This window comes from Euleptes europaea, chromosome 3, assembly GCF_029931775.1.
Source record: "Euleptes europaea isolate rEulEur1 chromosome 3, rEulEur1.hap1, whole genome shotgun sequence".
Classification (NCBI taxonomy): domain Eukaryota; kingdom Metazoa; phylum Chordata; class Lepidosauria; order Squamata; family Sphaerodactylidae; genus Euleptes; species Euleptes europaea.
In genome coordinates, this window is record NC_079314.1 from 19538265 (window position 1) to 19558443 (window position 20179).

The following is a 20179-nucleotide window of genomic DNA, read 5'->3' on the forward strand; positions in this document are numbered from 1 at the left end:
AGCTTCTGCTCCTTTGGAGGGGACTTGCGGGTGGATCGTGCCCTGAGTATCTTTTCTTCAGGTGAGCCAGGCACTGGGAGCATTCAGCCCCGGGGACTCTGCGCCACCCCCCTCCTCCCAGTTAGCTCCTCTCCCTCTGATTCCTCTCTCTGCGTTTTCTCCCTCTCTCTCCTCGCTGCCCTAATTTTTTTGTTCACCTATAATTTTCTCCATTGACTTTAATTAAGTTCTCCCCAGGCTGGCTCAGTAGGCAGGCTTCCCTGGGTCTAATTAGACTCTCATCATAAGTAATCTACATGGAAAGCAGACACGTGCATGAGAGCGCACCGCGCACACAGCCTGCGCGCCTGATTTATGGAGAGACTACAGCAAGCAGATGGGTGCATAAAACACGGCAAATAATTCCGGTGCAATTTTTATTTTTTTAAAAAGAGAGACACACACCCAGCCCTATGCGAACGCACTGAGAAAGGCCTGGCATTGGCCTAGCGCACTAGCACATCTCTCTCTCTCTCAGACTCTCTCCAGGTATCGGCCATGTCCATTCGATAAAACCAATAGAGCAGATCCAAGCAAATCATCTTCGACTGGCAATGCGGGAGTCGTCGAAAACCACGATTCCCAGTCGAGTCATACGGAGATTTCTCATGCTGATCTGTTTCTTGCCACGTACTTAAGACCCAAGGTGTGTGCCGAAGTAATTATCAAAGGGAGGTTGCCCGTGGCGCTGCTTTGTAGTGTTTGCTCGGGGGACGGAGCACGCAGTGTTTGATGTGCTTGGGAGGCCAATGCCGCATCGGGGCGGACTGGGCGCCCCCAGGGAAACAGGGCCCACAGTCAACCCTCTCCGGCAACCAGTCCTGCTTCCTCAAGCCTGTGATGCAAGAAAAAGAAGCCCGAGGGGAGGGAAGGAAAGAGCTGGAGCACGGTTTGAAATGAAGGAGGGGGGAAAAAAGGTTTTAAAGCCTCCTTCCCTCACATGGGAAGAAAACTAGAAAGCGAGAAGCTGGGCTGCTCGGGTTGCCAACTCCAGGTTGGGAAATTCATGGAGCTTTGGGGAGAGGAGACCGGGGAGGATGGGATTTGGAGAAGGACCAAAGTGGGGAGAGCCAGCGTGGTGTATTGGTTAAGAGCGGTGGACCCGAATCACCCAGCTGGCTTCATGTGTAGGAATGGCGAAACCAACCCAGTCCACCAGATTAGCCTCCGCTGCTCATGTGGAGGCGTGGGGAATCAAACCCGGTTCTCCAGATCAGAGTCCACCGCTCCAAATTTACTGCGTCAGCTACTCCTTGACACTTTAAAAGAATCTGGATGGTTTTCGTATTTAAACGACAAGGCATGTTTTCTAAGGAACTACAGTTTACCAGTCAATGGAACAATCTGGATGGATGGCAGAGAGGCACGGATTCCCAGGAAATGGTTCTCGGAACATTTGACAGTCACAGTTTTTCAGAGGACTGGAAATTGTTTTTGAGAGAGGGATCCCGTCTCATGCTAAACCCATGATTTCTTGCATCGTACCATCACGGCTGAGGAAATGGGTTTGGCAAGTTCTTGCTACGCCAGCAAAACCTCTCCCTTCAGTTGCAGGAAGACTCCACGTACAGCCATCCTTCTTACAAATGGCTTTCGTCCCACTAAAATTTATTGTTCATTGTCTGTGTCCTTGATAACTTTCAAGCTTAATAATCATTATTAATGATGACCGAGCATGACAAACAATGTTTTTATATCACATACTTTATAATCGACACTTGGTTGACCTTACACATGGTATAGGAAAAGTGGATGGAGGTAATTCCCCCCCCTCATAAGAACATAAGAAAAGCCATGCTGGATCAGACCAAGGCCCATCAAGTCCAGCAGTCTGTTCACAGAGTGGCCAACCAGGGGCCTCTAGGAAGCCCAACAAACAAGATGACTGCAGCAGCATCCTGCCTGTGTTCCACAGCACCTAATATAACAGGCATGCTCCTGTGATCCTGGAGAGAATAGGTATGCATCATGACTAGTATCCATTTTGACTAGTAGCCATGGATAGCCCTATCCTCCATGAACATGTCCACTCCCCTCTTAAAGCCTTCCAAGTTGGCAGCCATCACCACATCCTGGGGCAGGGAGTTCCACAATTTACCTATGCGTTGTGTGAAGAAATCCTTCCTTTTCTCTGTTTTGAATCTCTCACCCTCCATCTTCAGCAGATGACCCTGCATTCTTGTTTTATGAGAGAGGGAGAAAAGCTTCTCCCTGTCCATTCTTTCCATACCATGCATAATTTTACAGACCTCTATTATGTCTCCCCTTAACCGCCTTCTTTCCATGCTAAACAGCCCTCAGGGCCCCCCAATGGAGCTGCTGTGGATCCCGGCTGTTCCGTTCAGGATCAACCAATGGCTATCTTCAAGCAACTCAGTTCTGCTGATGGGTGGAATCTGGGATCCCTTTCATCCAGTGACATGAGGGCTAATGAGGCAAGCAAAGAACTTTGTGTGCAGCATCACTGGATGACTGCGGACACACAAAAAGGACACAAAGGTGTGTTCATAGAGGAGAAAACGTTCCATATTTTTTTTTTAAAAAATATATTTCCCTCAATCTTTTTAGCTTGTCACTGCTCACCATTGGCTTTGCAGGCCAGGTTAGATTCTGCTAGGGTTGCCAGGTCTCTCTTCACCACTGGCAGGAGGTTTTCGGGGAGGAGCTTGAGGAGGGCGGGGAGGGACTTCAATGCCAGAGAGTCCAATTGCCAAAGTGGCCATTTTCTCCAGGGGGACTGATCTCTATCGGCTGGAGATCAGTTGTAATAGCAGGAGATCTCCAGCTAGTACCTGGAGGTTGGAAACCCTAGATTCCACAGATCTCTTCCACAAATGGCAGGACCTCCCTGCAGTACCGGGAGCATTCCGCTGAGGCTAGAACGATATTTATTGAAACAATTGCATCTGTTAGCCGAATTTTTCCCGGCTCAGCTCAAGTCACAGGCAGGCCTTGGCCTATAGTAGCTTGTTGGGTGTAAGCACAGCAATAGAACACTTCTGTATTTAAGCTATTTGAGCTATTTATTGACACCCCCTCCCATCTACAGGGTCCAAGCAGAAACCTGGAATGCATAAACACTTCTATAAACGCTTAACTATGCCCAGTTGGATCTGAGTCCATTCCAGAGTTCCTTCAAATCAATGCAGCGAACTGGACAAAACTGGCACCAGCCCCGTCTCGCGGTTTTGCAGAGCCCTCACAAAACTTGCTAAAACTTCATTAAGAATAGGCAAACACTCTTCTTCTCGCATCGCAGTTCGATTGCCCATTTCAAGCAACACCCTTGAATTCTCAGAGCACCTCTTGCATCAGTAGGGTTGCCAGCACGTCCCTCTTTGCAACCAGCGGGAGGTTATGGGGGTGGAGCCTGAAGAGGGTGGGGTTTGGGGAGGGGAGGGACTTCAATGCCATAGAGTCCAATGGCCAAAGCGGCCATTTTCTCCAGGCGAACTGATCTCTATTGGCTGGAGATCAGTTGGGATAGCAGGAGATCTCCAGCTAGTACCTGGTAGTTGGCAACCCTATGTATCAGGGGAATGGGCCACTCAGACGCCAAGGAATGCTTGGCTTGCAGGGAGAGAGAGCCAGCGTGGTGTAGTGCTTAAGAGCGGTGGACTCTAATCTGGAGAACCGAGTTTGATTCCCCACTCCTCCACATGAGCGGCAGACTGAAATATAATGAACCGGGTAGGTTTCTTCACTCCTATATATGAAGCCAGCTGGGTGACCATGGACTAGTCATGGTTCTCTCTGAACTCTCTAAGCCCCACCTACCTCACAAGATGTCTGTTGTGGGGAGAGGAAGGGAAGGAGGTTGTAAGCCGGTTTGATTCTTCCTTAAGTGGTAGAGAAAGTTGGCATGTAAAAACCAAGTCGTCGTCGTCGTCGTCTTCTTCTTCTTCTTCGACAGTGAACCTGCTAGAGCGTTTTGCTCCCTTTACAATGATACCCTATTCACTGTCAGGAGTGGCCCCAAGTCCCCACTAATTTCTGAAGGGTTGCCTACTCTTGCCTGGGAAATTACTAGATATTTGGGAATGATGCTTGGGGAGGTTGGAGAGGGGAGGAAGCTCCACAGGGATGTGATGTCACCCTAGGACTTCCGTTCCTCCTAGCCTCTGTGGTATACCATAGAATTTGCCCTCCAGAGCTGTCATTTCCTCCAGGGGTATTGTATTCTGGAAATCAGTTTTAATTCCAGGAGAACTCCAAGCCCCACCTTGAGGTTGATAAATCTTTCAGATTTCTGGAGTCCACCTCGCTGACCATTTTAGATATGGAATTTAGAAGAATATATGGGATATAGAATGCTTGATATGCTGGCCTTCAAATAATGGCCTAAATCCAATGCATACATTCTCCAGGGAAAAAATTGGCACGAAGAAGCTAATACGGGTGCAAAAAAATGTAAATATCCTGGGTTAGGTTTGCACTAATGAAAAGCAAAATGTCAGTGTAAGTCTGGGGTGTGCTATGGTTTGAATGAGGCATTTGAAAGTGTCCCTGTTCATAATATCCTAGAATCCTGTTGTTGGGCATTAACTTTGTTCATAAAAGTTGTGAATTTCCCTGGATGTGTGAAAGAAAAGGGGCAGGGGGTTACCTGCCATAGCTGGGCAAATGGCAAGCCTGTGTGGGGGCCATAACTCAGTGACTCACTGACGGAGAACTTGCATTGCATACAGAAGGGCCCGGGTTCAATTGTTGGCATCGTGAGATAAGGTTCAGGTTACAGATGTTGGGGAAGTTCTCAGGTCCTAGAGAGCCTCTGCTGATCAGCAGGGTTACCAATCTGGTACCTGGAGATCTCCCGCTACCACTGATCTCCAGCTGACAGAGATCAGTTACCCTGGAGAAAATGGCCTTTTTGGCAATTGGACTCTATGGCATTGAACACATGAGAACACATGAACACATGACGCTGCCTTATACTGAATCAGACCCTTGGTCCATCAAAGTCAGTACTGTCTACTCAGACCAGCAGAAGCTCTCCAGGGTCTCAGGCAGGGGTCTTTCACATCACCTACCCGCCTAGTCCCTTTAACTGGAGATGCCGGGGATTGACCCTGGGGTCTTCTGCATGCCAAGCAGATGCTCCACCACTGAGCCACAGCCCCTCTCTCCAAACCACGCCCTCCTCAGTTTCCGCCCCCCCAAATCTCCAGGTATTTCCCAACCCGGAGCTGGCAACCTACCGATAAGAGTAGACAGCATTGGGCCGTATGCACTAATGATCAGCGACATTACAAGGTAGCTCCATGTGTTCATGTCGTGGTTTCCACTTACTCCCACAATGTGTAGCAAAGGGATTAGTGCTCCATGGATGATACCGGTGTTGCAGCAGGGCGTGGTGCAGCTGGGACATAATTTCTATTTGCACATATAGGGTTTGCAATCCCTGTGCTTGGGCTGGGGTGCCAACTGATCTGGGTTAAACTGGCTGGGCCTGCTCTTAAGCCTTTCAGAGCAGCTTGAGGTGCAGAGATCAAGTGACGCTTTTTATGTTGATAGCTGATCACCTGTTTGATGTCTCCACATTGGTAAAGACAGAGTCACATAGGTGAGCTGAAAGCGGCAACCTTGATTTAAAACAGATCGGGTTTTAACCACCAGTGATAAGTGAATGCCCTTCTGGCTCAATTTGGAACTTCCTTGATATTTTGGAGCTTTCTCAAAGAACTCTGGGGGAAAGCTTGACTTTTTCCTGACAGTTTTCTGGCTTCACTTTTTGCTGCTGAAGGTGAGCAGCAATCCTCAACATGGCACCCATGGCTAGGGTTGCCAACCTCCAGGTGGCGGCTGGAGATCTCCCGCTAATACCACGGATCTCCGCTTTGATGGCTGCTTTGGCAATTGGACTCTATGGCACTGAAGTCCCTCCTCTTTCCAAACCCCGCCCTTCTCAGACTCCCTCAAAATTTCCAAGAATTTGCCAACCCGGAGCTGGCAACCCTACCCATGGGCACCATGGCACCTAGCCATGGATTTCCTGGTACCCATTTGCTTCTTTGACGTAGTATCTCTTCCCCAAAGCAAACATCCATTCCTGGTTTTCCTTCACTTCACTGGAGCAGGATGTGCTTCAGAAGAGCCTGGGAGGCATGACTTTTGGGGACGGGCTGTGGCTCAGTGGTAGACCATCTGCTTGGCATTCAGAAGGTCCCAGGTTCAATCCCTGGCACCTCCACTTAAACAGATCAAGTAGTAGGTGATGTGAAAAACCTCCAGCTGAGACCCTGAAGAGCTGCTGCCTATCTGAATAGACAATACGGACCTTGCTGGACCAGTGGTCTGATTCAGTATAAGATTGATTCATGTCTGCATGGAGCATCTATTGAAATACAATTGCCTCCTTCATTGGAAGATTCTTGGTGTGCAACCTCTCAACATTTTTGAATTGCCCCCCAACCATGGTGGCCATTTTATGGCAGCACCCACTCCCCTACCTCAAAACTCCAAAAATGGTATAGGGTCGATGTAATTGGGGCCAAGAGTCATCCCTGGTTTGTATTTCAGAGGAAGCCAGTGTGGTGTAGTGGTTAAGAGCGGTGGTTTGGAGCGGTGGAGTCTGATCTGGAGAACAGGGTTTGATCCCCCACTCCTACACATGAGCAGCAGAGGCTAATCTGGTGAACTGGATTTGTTTCCCCACGCCTCCACGTGAAGCCAGCTGGGTGACCTTGGGCTAGTCACATCTCTCTTAGAGCTCTCTCAGCCCCACCTACCTCACAGGGTGTTTGTCGTGGGGGAGGGGAAGAGAAGGTGATTGTAAGCCGGTTTGATTCTTCCTTAAGTGGGAGAGAAAGGTGGCATGTAAAAACCAACTCTTCTTCTACTACTACTATTCCGGTAGAAGGCAGAAATTGGAAATCGCACACTGGAAATAGGGCACAGTGAGAAAAGAGATATGGTACAAGTGCAGTTAAAGAACTACATTGGGTTTGGAGTATCTCCCAGGCACAGTAAAAACAAGGGGGGTCATTTCGCATGGGTGCAACCAGCGGAAAATAAATAGCAATCGAATTCTCTCCAGATCATTTTTTATTGCGCACGTTAAGAACATTAACAATGAATAACAGCTGCATTATTTAAGCAAGCAATGCCAAAAAAAAAACATTTATCATTTTACAAGAAATAAATTTGTTTTACTGGCTAAAAATTGCATTTTCTCAGTTTAAATGCAAGCGATAAACGTGCCCAGTTAAAACCCGGTTGCCCAGAGTGATCAAGCAGCAGGGAATTGGCGTGCTTGAATTAATGTGCTATCTAGAGAATGCAACGAGACTGTCTCCCTCCTTTTGTGTTAATTAGGGCTGAATGCACCTATCTACGAATCCGTCGGATTAATCAAGGGATTCATTAAACGTAGATTAAAAGCATGAACTTGGATGCCAGTTTTAAACAACTATCTGCTGCAAAAGGGTGCTCTCAGGGCAGCGATGCTGTTTGCAAAATATAAAATAAAAATTGTGCATATGCTTTCATTTATGGAACGGGTACAGGATTGTTTCCCAAAGAGTAAAGTAGTAGCCTTGTTGGGTGGGGCTCCTGTCAGCGGCTTGGATCCAGAGAACAGCTCTACATGGAGCTTCCCATAAAGGTGGTGCTGAAGCTACAAGAGCGGAGGGGCCGTGGCTCAGTGGTAGAACATCCGCTTGGTGTGCAGAAGGTCCTTATTTCAATCCCTGGCATCTCCAGTTAAAAAGAATCAGGTAGTACATGATGTGAATAGGGTTGCCAACCTCCAGGTAGTCTAATACAAAAGATCACCTGTACTGTATGGTAATAAGTTAGAAAAGAAACAGTACACAACTCTATATGCAAAATTATCAAAAGTGTATTATAATACAGGGGATATAACGTGAAGTGCAAACAAAAGCTTATAAACAACCTAAACAGAAATAAACATAGACATACAACAAAAACATATTTCTTCAATTGAGTCCAAATGACTTCCTGATGCCCAGTTTTTTAAGGGTCAAGTGATTTCTTGATTCCTTGAAGGAGATGAATAAAGATGGAAAACGCCTTCCGGAATTATTAAAAACGTTTTCCGCATATAATGCTTCTTCAGCCTGTGTTTCTGGAGTTCTAGGGCGCCGAACTAGGGGCTGCAGCTTTCCTCGTCAAATTTCTTTAGGTCACTGAAGAAGGTCCAGGTAGTAGCTGGAGATCTCCCGCTATTACAACTAATCTCCAGACGACAGAGATCAGTTCACCTGGAGAAAATGGCCGCCTAGGCAACTGGACTCTATGGCATTGAAGTCCCTCCCCTCCCCAAATCCCGCCCTCCTCAGGCTCCGCCCCCAAAATCTCCAGGGATTTCCCAACCCAGAGCTGGCAACCTTAGATGTGAATAATGTCTGAGACCCTAGAGAGCTGCTGTCTGTCAGAATAGAGGACAGGGGTCCCCAATGTGGCGCCTGTGGGCCCCATAGTGCCGCCAAGTGCTTTAAGGAAGTGGGTGGGGTCAGGTAGGGCCCCTCCCACTTTCCAAAACACTTTTAAAAGGCTTCTGATTGACGGTTGGAAAGCTGATTGGCGGTGTAGATTTTTTTAATGTTGCTTTGGCAGCAGCTGCCACCACAGCACAAGGATCTGCACTGTGTCAATGAAGTTAGGCTGTGGCCATTATTTTGCGGCTGGCTCCGACTCCGGTGGCAGCCATTTTGTGGCAGCCATTTTGTTGCTGCGCCCACCGTGCCCTGCCAGGATTCCAGATGTGCCCGCAGGCTCAAAAAGGTCCCTGATTCAATCCCCAGCACCTCCAGTTTAAGAAAGGGATCAGGTTGTAGCTGATGTTAATAATGTCTACCTGGGACCCGGAGGCTCGGAGTAGACAAACTGCCCTTAAAAAGAACAACGATCGGACTGAGGATAAGGCAGCATCACAAGATCAGGAGCAGAGACCCTGCTTTGCATGCATAAGGTCCCAGGCCATCTCCCCCCCCAGCATCTCCACTTAAAAAAGGATCAGGTCATCGGGGATGTGGAAGACCTTGACCTGAGACCTCGGAGAGCGGCTGCCATAGGGTTGCCAGCCTCCAGGTACTGGCTAATCGCCTGTTAAGGAAAAATATCCCAACACGCAGCCACTTCCAATTCTTTTGTTATTTTTATATTTTTCCCATGCTTAGCATCTCTTTAAATACCAGTTCACAAAGTTTTCATAACACGATTTGCACTACTAAACCACCATAGACAAGATAGATAAATTGTCCACAATGTCCTGCAAATCCAAGTCCTCAAAGAGAATTACAGATGTCTTGCTGCACAGGGTCGCCTTGCAATATGTCTTCTAAAAGTCAGCTGACAAGCTGACCAATAGGATTCCTCTTTTGCACAGCCGTTTAACAATCCATACTCAGTATCCACCGTAGTGAATATATGCAGGCTAATGCAATGATAATTTGTGTTGGTTAGAATCATTAGGAATATATGATTTTCTTGGACTAATCCGTGAAACATCATTATTTTTGATAGCGTTGCTTTATGAATTCTACTTCAGTAAATTGATATGCATGTGAGCTTTCGTGCTGTTCTTATTGTCTAAATCAACATTATCAGCACAGGTTTGTTGCTTGTTCAGAACCTGGAGGTTGGCAACCCGAGTCGTGATGCTAGGCCTAGAGTGCGGCCTACAGGCCCTGGGGAAGCCTATGTTAAAGTCGCTACCAGGCCTACATTTCCCGGGCACCGTCTGGCGTTTTGATTGGTAAGAGAGGATTTGGAGGGAAAATGAGGGCCAATCAGGGGTCGGTGGGTGGTGCCTTGGAAGACGGCATAAAAGGCCTTGCCTGAAAAGGGGTGAGGGTTCACTCCTAAGGAACAGGGCTGGGGAGAGGCTGCGGCAGACAGAGGGATCCCTCATCCGAGAAGAGGTGAGTTGGTCTGAGGCCTAGTGCCAAGAGACAGGTAGGGACAGTAAAGACAGACACGATAATGTTTTTATTTGTTTGTTCACAATTCTTTACTGATTTCGTCATCCTACATGCTGCTTGAGTTACTGTTATTCAGCTTCTTTAACATGCTGTTTGTTACTCTGCCTGGGTCTTCACGCCTCATTTGGTCACCTAGTATACCCACTTGGGGGGGAAAATAGCCGGGGCAGGGAGGGTATTCTGGGCACTTCTTAGTTCACTGGTTCCCAACCAGGGGTCCATGGACCCCCAGGGGTCTGCGAGAACTAAATTAAGGTCCGCGAAACAAAGTTATAAACCCATAATAAATTAATATTTTCAATTAAAAGTTCTCTATTATAAAAATATATTCAAATATTATTATAAGTTTAATGTTAACTAACAGTTACGATTAAAGGTTATTTTCAAATTCTCAGAATTTTTATTTTGAACCTTGGGGTCCCTGCACAGAAAAAAAGGTTGGGAACTACTGTCCTAGTTAGACCCATACCAGAATGGTGGCAGCTGATAGAGATTCCCTATTTCCCCCACCTGTGACAAAACCCCAAGGGGTTGCCAACCTCCAGGTAGTAGCTAGAGACTTCCTGCTATTACAACTGCTCTCCAGCTGATAGACCGCAGTTCACCTGGAGAAAATGGCCGCTTTGGCAGTTGGATTCTTTGGCATTGAAGTCCTTCCCCAAGCCCTGCCCTCTTCAGGCTCCACCGTAAAAATCTCCAGGTATTTCCCAACTCAGAGCTCGCAACTCTAATACCCCAACATGATTGCAATGCCTCCAACTGATCTATTCCCACCAGCTGTGCTGCCCACCCAAGCACCCAGTACTGAGCTACCGACCCAATAGAAGGCATATTAATAAAACCCAGGATGTGCCTAAGTTTGGGCGAAGGGCTGTGTTTGTGTGGATCAGTGGTAGATCACGTGCTTTGCTTGCAGAAGGTCCCAGGTTCAGTCTCTGGCCGTTTGAATCAGAAGGATCTCTGGGAATAGGGAAAGACCTGCCTGAGTCACTACAGAGCTCCTGCCAAGTCAGAGGAGGTGATACAGAATGAAGTGGACCAGTGGTGCATGGGTAGGATTGCATGGGTAGGATACCTTTTGAATTGCATGAATTGTAAGTACATGGACATTTTGATATTTATTGATATTTATTGATATTTATTGATCCATTATGCCTAGTAGCAATATTTTAATAGAATGATTTTTGACATAGGAATGGAACTGATGAAGAATGAAACGATCGTCTTCCTTTCATAATAGTCTTTTACACATCTGCTGAGGTCTTGTGACCAACTATTTGAATCTTCTTGGATCTATGTACCCTTATGGACTATTGAAAAAAACACATTTATACATACCTTTGTGGATTATTGAAATACCATTGTATATAGTTGTATGTTTGTCCCTTTCCACTATTGTATGCATTGATTACACTTTGATGTCTCACTCATTTGTGTTGTAGTAACTATAGCCTAAGATTCCTGCACTACTTTCCTTATCCTTGATATTAGTGCAGAGGTGTTGATTTTGGTTTGCTCAACCTCCAGGTACTAGCTGGAGATCTGCTATTACTACTGGTCTCCAGCCGATAGAGATCAGTTTGCCTGGAGAAAATGGCTGTTTTGGCAATTGGACTCTATGGCATTGAAGTCCTTCCCTTCCCCAAACCCCGCCCTCCTCAGGCTCCTCCCCAAGAATCTCCAGGTATTTCCCAACCCAGAGCTGGCAACCCTATGCATAGGGGCCACCTCCTGTCGTCCTAACTGCTTTTAGAGGACACCTGTTCCAGGAAGATATGGAGCTCTTGTGCAGCAGGTGTGACTCTGGCCAAAGAGGCATTACGCAAAGAGATGAAAGTGAGGCGGGTGTAGACCGCGACTGCGGGGCGTTTTATGTAAGCGCGTCTCGGCAGATGCGCTCTGTCAGCTTTACGGTGCTAATGTAATAGCAATGACATCATTTGCCGCCCAGATGCAACCTCTTGGCTCTCTGCCAAGTTGGAAACTTGGAGGAGTTAGTATCATCGATGGCAAAGCACCTCCGTTTTAATACAAGGAAACTTAGATCAGCTCCTAGGACAGCTTCCAAAATCCACTTGGAGTTCCAAATTATTTCGTTGTCTTTTCTGAAAGGGGAGAAAAATGCGCTGGAAATTTTGTGTTGCTTTACTGTAGGTCTGGGCTGTGCAGGCGAACATTTGGCCACGTCTTTCGGTCACTTCCATTCGTTGGTGGGTTTCCCCCTCCTCTTACCAGTGTGCTTTGATGGTGCTTTGAATGCATTGATAAAAGTGAGCTGGAACAATAAGTGCCCATTGCACTAAAATTGCTTTATTCATTGGCATTTTTTAAAGCCCATGGCTCAGTGGTAGAGCCTCTGCTTGGCATGCAGAAGGTCCCAGATTCAATTCCCGGCATCTCCAGTTAAAGGGACGAGGCAAGTAGGTGATGGGAAAGACCCCTGCCTGAGACCCTGGAGAGCCGCTGCTGGTCTGAGTAGACAATACTGACTTCGATGGACCGAGGGTCTGATTCCCTCTCCCATAATACTAGAATATGGGGTCATCTGCTAAAGCTGGAGAGCGAGAGATTCAAAACATATAAAAGGAAATGTTTTTTCACCACATCCTGGGGCAGGGAGTTCACAGAAGACTACAGGGAGCAGAGCATGAGGAAAAGGAGGTCAGCAACATGTCAGTATTGCTTCTGGCTGCAACCCGGAAATGATGTCGTGGGCACTCTAGGATTTTGCCAGATCTCTATGTTAAAAATCACAAAGATTGGGAAGTTTCCTAGAGTATCACTGACATCACTTCTGGGTTCCAGCCAGAATTGACATCAAGACGTCACAGAAATCCTCCCCCCACACACACTGCTTAATTCAGCCGGCTGATAATGGACAAACGTATTTGGAAACACCTCCCCCCCCCCAAAAAAAAATATGTCCCAGAAAAGTTGATGCTGATGCCTATACCTTGGCTCGAGACACTGATTGAAGTGGAACATCCATCTCTTTTACTTTCCATTCAATATTTGAAAATGCTTACCGACACGTACATTACCTTGACAAACAGGAGCTGGTGGCGGGGAATCCCCTGCCCCCAATGGGGGACTGCTAACCCTAGTTGTGTTGCACAAAATTGTGCACAGTCATGCAAGGCTTATCTACCATTACAGAAGGAAAAAGGAAGGACGGAAAAGGTGTTCCTGTGTTTTAAATCAAAGGCAGTAATGGTAGGCAGGAAAAGAGCCAATGCTTCCAAAGTGGGCAGAGCTCTCAGAAGCCTTGTGCCTTCCGAATAGTAGAACTTTCATGGCTGATGGCTCCGCCCCAGTGGACTTTGGGAACTGTAGTCCTGTGAGGAAGCTTCCTCCAATCTTCTCCAATCCCCCAAGCTTCATTGAAGGAAGCCAGGACTGAAACCAACATCCCATGTGCAGTGAATTTCTTTTCTCTTTGGGAAACCGTCTTCCTCCGTTCCTGTAGCGGAACGGCAGCTTCTCTGAGGCCCTCTCTTTGAGCTCGAGCTCGAGTAGGCTTGCCAACTACCAGGTAGTAAAGCAATAGAGATCCGGTAAGCTTCCATTTCGTGTAGACTTTCTCAAGCCTTCAATCTTTCCGTGCAAAATTCATAGGAATGTACCTTTCCTATATCTTGGGACGGCAAAAGTAAGACGTCTTACTTTTGCCGTCCCAAGATATAGGAAAGGTACATTCCTTCAAATTTTGAATGAATTTTGCACGGAAAGATTGAAGGCTTGAGAAAGTCTACACGAAATGGAAGCTTACCGGATCTCCATTGCTTTACGTCTTGTTTCCGTTGCTATGTGATATATTTATGAACATTATAGACAACAAACTGATATGAACTGAGCGTTTACGCCGGCATATTTTCACAACTGTGTTTGTTTTGGGACTTCACCCATTGTTGCATATTTGTTGCTTTAGAGGTGTACCTGTTTTCAATATTCTCATTATATTCTTCTAATTGCAAGTATTGCTTTGTCTCTTTCCTATATTGGAAACATTTATTTGATGCCATATTTTGAATTCCATGCTCCTGTAAGCACCTGTAAGCCGTTTGTTTAATTACAACTACCAGGTAGTAGCAGGAGATGTCCTGCTAATTCAACTGATCTCCAGCCGATAGAGATCAGATCACCTGGAGAAAAATGGCCGCTTTGGCAATTAAATTCTGTGGCATTGAAGTCCCTCCCCTCCCCAAACCCTGCCCTTTTCAGGCTCTGCCCCAAAAATCTCCCTCCGGTGGCAAAGAGGGACCTGGCAACCCTAAGCTTGAGCAAAGGGCTGAAAACAACATCCCAGCTGAAAACAACCTCCCATGAGCAGTGGGTTTCTTTTCTCTTTGGGAAACCGTCTTCCTCGGTTCCTGTAGTGCAAAGGCAGCTTCTCTGAGGCCCTCTCCTTAGCTCGAGCAAAATGCTAGGCTGCGCACTAGCTTTCCACGCTTAAACACATCTCAGGGTTCAGATCACAGCTTCTCTGCAGCAGTTAAGCAAAGTAACACATTCATATTTTGTAAACTGTTTCTCACAGCTTGTTTATTTAGGGTTATAACTCGAGTTGGGCTCCTTATGGAAGTGTGACTCATTGTTTAATGTGTCAGCTTTATTAGCAATTCTTGTTTTTGCCTTATATTTCCTTTGCTATCGCTAATTGCCGGGCCCACTGTGAGCTGCGGTTTCCAATGGCATTGTACGAAAGGCAAGGGAAAAGGAATCAGACGCTGCTCGATAGACACCCGCAGAAACAAACAAAACCCAGCTACTCGCGGAGGGGCCTCATGAACAGCGGGGAAGCGACTGCAATCAAATGAACAGTCTAGGGAAAGCGGGGCTGCTAGACATGGGGTTTGTCCATACTGATCTTGTATATGGTCACTGAAGGCTGTGCAGCATTGAAATGAAGCATCCGTAGGGTAGAAGGCCTTGGCTTCTATGCCCTGTTGTCGGCCCTCCACAGTCACAGGTTGGCCACTGTGTGAAACAGGATGCTGGACTAGATGGACCAATGGTCTGATCCAGCAGGGCTTTTCTTATGTTCTTACATTGTAGGAGACCCAAGAAGAGCCCTGCTGGGTCAGACCGAAAGCCCACCCAGCCCAACATCCTGTTTCCCACAGTGGCAAGCCAGATGCTTCTTATGAAAACTTATACGGTGTCACAGCCAATAGATTGTCTACACATGTAGAGATCTTCCACATCACATCCTACCTGACCCTTTTTCCTGGAGATGCCAGGTATTGAACCTGGGACTATCTGCGTGCCAAACAGATGCTCTAACACTGAGCCACGGCCCTTCATTGGAAGTCTCACACGCAGCTGCCTTATATTGAATCAGACCATCGGTCCTTTAAGATCAGTATTGTATAATCTGACTGGCAGCAGCTCTCCACAGTCTCAGCTGGAAGTAGGATTGCCGGGTCCCTCTTCGCCACTGGTGGGAGATTTTGGGGGCAGAGCCTGAGGAGGGCGAGGTTTGGAGAGGGTGGGGGACTTCAATGTCATAGAGTCCAATTGCCAAAGTGGCCATTTTCTCCAGGTGAACTGATCTCTATCGGCTGGAGATCAGTTGTAATAGCAGGAGATCTCCAGCTAGTACCTGGCGGTTATACAAACAAAGATAAACCTGTGCCAGAATTAAGATATCTTGAAATTGGTAGCACGAAGGCTCACATGTAATTGATGCTAGAATTTCAAAAAATATTTTTTACTGAGAGGCATTGACTTCATGCCTTGGCAAAACAAACCTGCTGCAATACACAAATAATACAAACAATACTGTAACAGTCAAGCATATACAAAAGAAAAAACAAAGGCAGCAGTCCAATTTCAAAGCGTTCCCCAAAGTCATGTAGAATACCCATAGGTAAAAGTCCAGGGCAGGGTCACTGTCTTGGCAATGTTGAATTGTAAGAACAAAGAAATACACAAGTCATAAGGTCCAAATATAAACAATTAGGAGATAACAAGGATGACTTGTGACCAGTCTTGCACGTTTCGAAAAACTTCATCAGCTCATTCCATAATTAATGTGTGTGTGTGTTAAGTGCCGTCAAGTCGCTTCCGACTCATGGCGACCCTATGAATGAAAGTCCTCCAAAATGTCCTATCTTTGACAGCCTTGCTCAGATCTTGCAAATTGAAGGCTGTGGCTTCCTTTATTGAGTCAATCCATCTCTTGTTGGGTTGAGTTGTGTATAGCCGGTAAATGACTGTCATGCCAGGGAATTGCGTTCTATGCACCAATTGTTTAATTACGCATTCCTTCCTTCTAGAGTACCTGGCGGTTGGCAACCCTAGCTGGAAGTCTTGCACATTGCTTACTACCGGATCCTTTTAATAGGAGATGGCGGAGATTAAAACTGGGACCTTCTGCATGCCAAGCAGATGCTCTAGCGCTGAGTCACAGCCCCAGCCCTAACTCTGAGAGAGGCATCTAACCTAACAAGGGACAACCTCTTAGCAGCAACCATGACATTACAATGCCGAGTACCATATATGGCAAGGGGTGGGACTAGAAAGATTCCCAGTTAGGGTTACCAGCTCTGGGTTGGGAATTACCTAAAGATTTTGGGAGTGGAGCCTGAGGAGGGCAGGGTTTGGGGAGTGGAGGGACTTCAATACCATAGTCCAGTGGTCGGCAAACTCATTAGTCAACAGAGCCAAATATCAACAGTACAACGATTGAGATTTCTTTTGAGAGCCAAATTTCTTAAACTATATAGGTAGGTACACTGTTTATTAACTTAATAAACTTTAAAGTTTTAAGTCTTAATTAAACTATAGGTACACTGGGGGGAGATGCTAGGGTTGCCAGGTCTCCAGCCACCATCTGGAGGTTGGCAACCCTAGTAGAGGAAGGGAGGTGGGAGGGATGGAGAAAGGAAGGAAGGAACTGGGAAAGGAAAGAGAATGAAGGAACTGGGGAAGGAAGAAATGGGGAGGGGCAGAGAAAGAAAGAAAGAAAGAAAGAAAAAGAAAGGAAAGAAAGAAAGAAAAAAAGAACTGGGAAAGGAAAGAAGGAAGGAACTGGGGAAGAAAGGATGAAAGGGAGGAAGGAGGGAAGGAAGGAAGAGTGGGGGAGGGACAGAGAAAGAAAGAGGAAGGAAGGAACTGGGAAAGAGAAGGAAGGAACAGGGGAAGAAAGGATGAAAGGGAAGAAGGATGGAACGAAGGAAGGAAGAAAGAGTGGGGGAGGGACAGAGAAAGAAAAAAAGGAAGGAACTGGGAAAGGAAAGAGAAGGAAGGAACTAGGGAAGAAAGGAAGGAAGGAAGGAAGGAAGGATGGAAGAAAGAAAGAAAGAAAGAAAGAAAGAAAGAAAGAAAAAGAGAAAGAAAGAGTGGGGGAGGGACAAAGAGGAAGGAAGGAACTGGGAAAGGAAAGAGAAGGAAGGAATTGGGGAAGGATGAAACGGAGGAAGGATGGAAGGAAGAAAGAAAGAAAGAAAGAGTGGGGGAAGGACAGAAAGGAAGGAAGGAAGGAACTGGGAAAGGAAAGAGAAGGAAGGAACTGGGGAAGAAAGGAAGGAAGGAAGAAAGGGGGAGAAAGGAGAGGGGGGAGGGGGAGGATGGCGGGGGACAGCGCGACTTTCTCTGGCAGATGCGCAACTGTTGAGGGGCCGCCTGGCCCTCCACGAGCGCCCTGAGGAGGAGGAGTTCCATGAGTCAGCCTGCAGAGACCTCCTCTGACGAAGGGGAATTAGAAGCCAGAACAGAGAGACATCCTCAGGCAGAAGTCCCACAGGAACAACCACAGGGACTACAGTCTGCCAGAATAGAGGATCAGCCAAAGTCAGGAGATGACTCAGCATGCCTGCAGCCTGCCAGCTCAAGGACTCCAGTTGGACCTGACACCTTGCAACATGCAGTGTGTCCAGAGGCCTCGCCAAGGCCACTGGAGCAGAGAAGAAAACAGGTCCATCTGGCATTGCAGCAGAGACGGCAAAGTGCTAGACTGAAGGCTTTACAGAGAAACCTCCTTAGTAGCAGTGATGAGGAAGAGCAGGGCTGAAGCACCACCTGTGAACTCAGCCTAATCAGCATCAGCTGGCTCTGCTACAGCAGCAGGGGAAGGGATTTAAGCCATCAGTTAGGCTTGGCTGTTGTGCAAGCAACTTGTCACCAACCGCCTTGTGTACCGGCCTTGTTTCCCTGCTATCCTTTGGATTCCTGGTATCCTGACTTCTTGGACTGGCTTTGACTAACGCCTTGGACTTCCCTTGCTGGTATTGACATCTTGGACTTTGCCTGAACTGTGAATGACCTTGGACTGTTCCCCAGACTACCCTTCCAGCCCTCGCTCCTTGCCTGCACCACGACAAGGAGGAGGAGGCGGGCGAAAACAGCCGGGGCAGAGGGGCCTGAGGAGGAGGACGACAGCGGCGGCAGCCTGGAGCTGGACTTTTGGGAGCCGCCTGAGGGGGACAAGGAGGAGGAAGGCGGTGAGGAGGAGCTGCTGCTGGAGCCTGGAGGAGAAGGCCCCGCCTTGTTGCTGCTGGTCTCCCCACTCCCTGCCAGCTGTTGCGGGGAGAGAGGGGGGGGAAGAGGAGGAAGCCAGCCGCGTGCGAGTGAGGCAGGAAGCCTTCAGCCCTGCTGACGCGCACACGGTGTGGGGGGGAGGTGTTGTGTTGGCGCTCTTCCCTGCCGCCCCCCTCGAAGGCCCCCGCCAGTGGTAGCGGCACCAAGCTCAGCCCGGGGGATGACAGCGGGGGTGGCGAGGCCAGCGGCAACGAGGCCGGGCCTCCAGGCTCCAGCAGCAGCTCCTCCTCGCTGCCTTCCTCGGCCTCGATCCCCTCAGATGGCTCCCAGGCCTTCGAGGGGGGCAGCAGGGAAGAGCGCCAACACAGCACCTTTCTCCCCTCCCACATGAGCATGCGTGGGGCCCAGCAGGGCTGAAAGCTTCACGCCTCATGCAGGCACGTCCGCGGCTGGCTTCTTCCTCTTCCCCCCTCCCTCGCCGCCCAACAGCTGACAGGCGGCGAGAGGAGGTTTAAAGGGCGCCACAGCATTCCTGCATGCTGCGGCTTCCGGAACAGTTTCGGGGAGAGCCGTGCTGGCCCGCATTTCAATGGATGGGCCCTGGAGCTCCCCCCGGCCATTCTCCACGGGGGGGGGGGGAGACAGCGTGCCCGCTCGCCTGCTCTCTCACACTCGCTCACTCTCGCTCTCAGGCACGCCGGCTCCAGACAGGAAACTCGCCTCCGCTCTCTCACGCTCTCTCTCTCTGGCGCAAAGGGAGCAAGCGCAGCCCGGCTGCTGGCACGAGCAGGCGCGAGAGCAGGGGCTCCTAACCAAGTGGCAGAGCCGCACTCAAGGGGCCAAAGAGCCACATGCGACTTGCGAGCCGTGGTTTGCCGACCACTGCCGTAGTCCAATGGCCAAAATTGCCATTTTCTCCAGGAGGGCTGATCTCTATCACCTGGAGATCAGTTGTAATAGTGGGAGATCTCCAGCCACCACCTGGAGGCTGGCAACCCTACTCCCAACCATTGCCTTATGAAACCCAGAGCTAAAGGAGGGCAGTTCTGCTTTCCTTGGGGTGGTCAGGGCAGGACTAATTTTTGTTAAAAAGCCTTATTGTTGGATCGTTGCCTGATTTCACTGCGCAACGCCCAATGTCTTGTTATATAGTATACGGATACCATTTTTTCTCCTGCTATTACAACTGATCTCCAGCCGATAGAGATCCGTTCACCTGGAGAAAATGGCCGCTGTGGCAATTGGACTCTATTGCATTGAAGTCCCTCCCCTCCCCAAACCCTGCCCCCCTCAGGCTCCACCCCAAAAACCTCCCGCCGGTGGCGTTGAGGGACCTGGCAACCCTAATGCGGCTGCCCCTGGCACCTTGTCAGATGTCTTTGTTGCTTTCTCTCAATGCTCCCCCTCTGCTCCATTCACCGTGCCAGTCGTCTTTCCAAATCTCTGTTCAGTGGTGCTTTCCCTCCACTCTCCCTGCTGTCTCTCTCAGGTCTCTTATGCCGGGGGGGGGGGGGAATCTCTTTCTTTAGATTTTGGCTTTCTTTGTCATTAAGGTCTTATTAAAAACTCAGCATTCCTCTCTTCCATTTCCTTCTTGACGTTCTATTGGACGTCTTTGATTCTTTTCCTAGTCCTGTGTTAATTGTTGTACTGATTCTACCTGCGCTCCTTGAGGTCTTACTCAGCCGGCGCAAACTGTTCCATTTCCTTTCAAG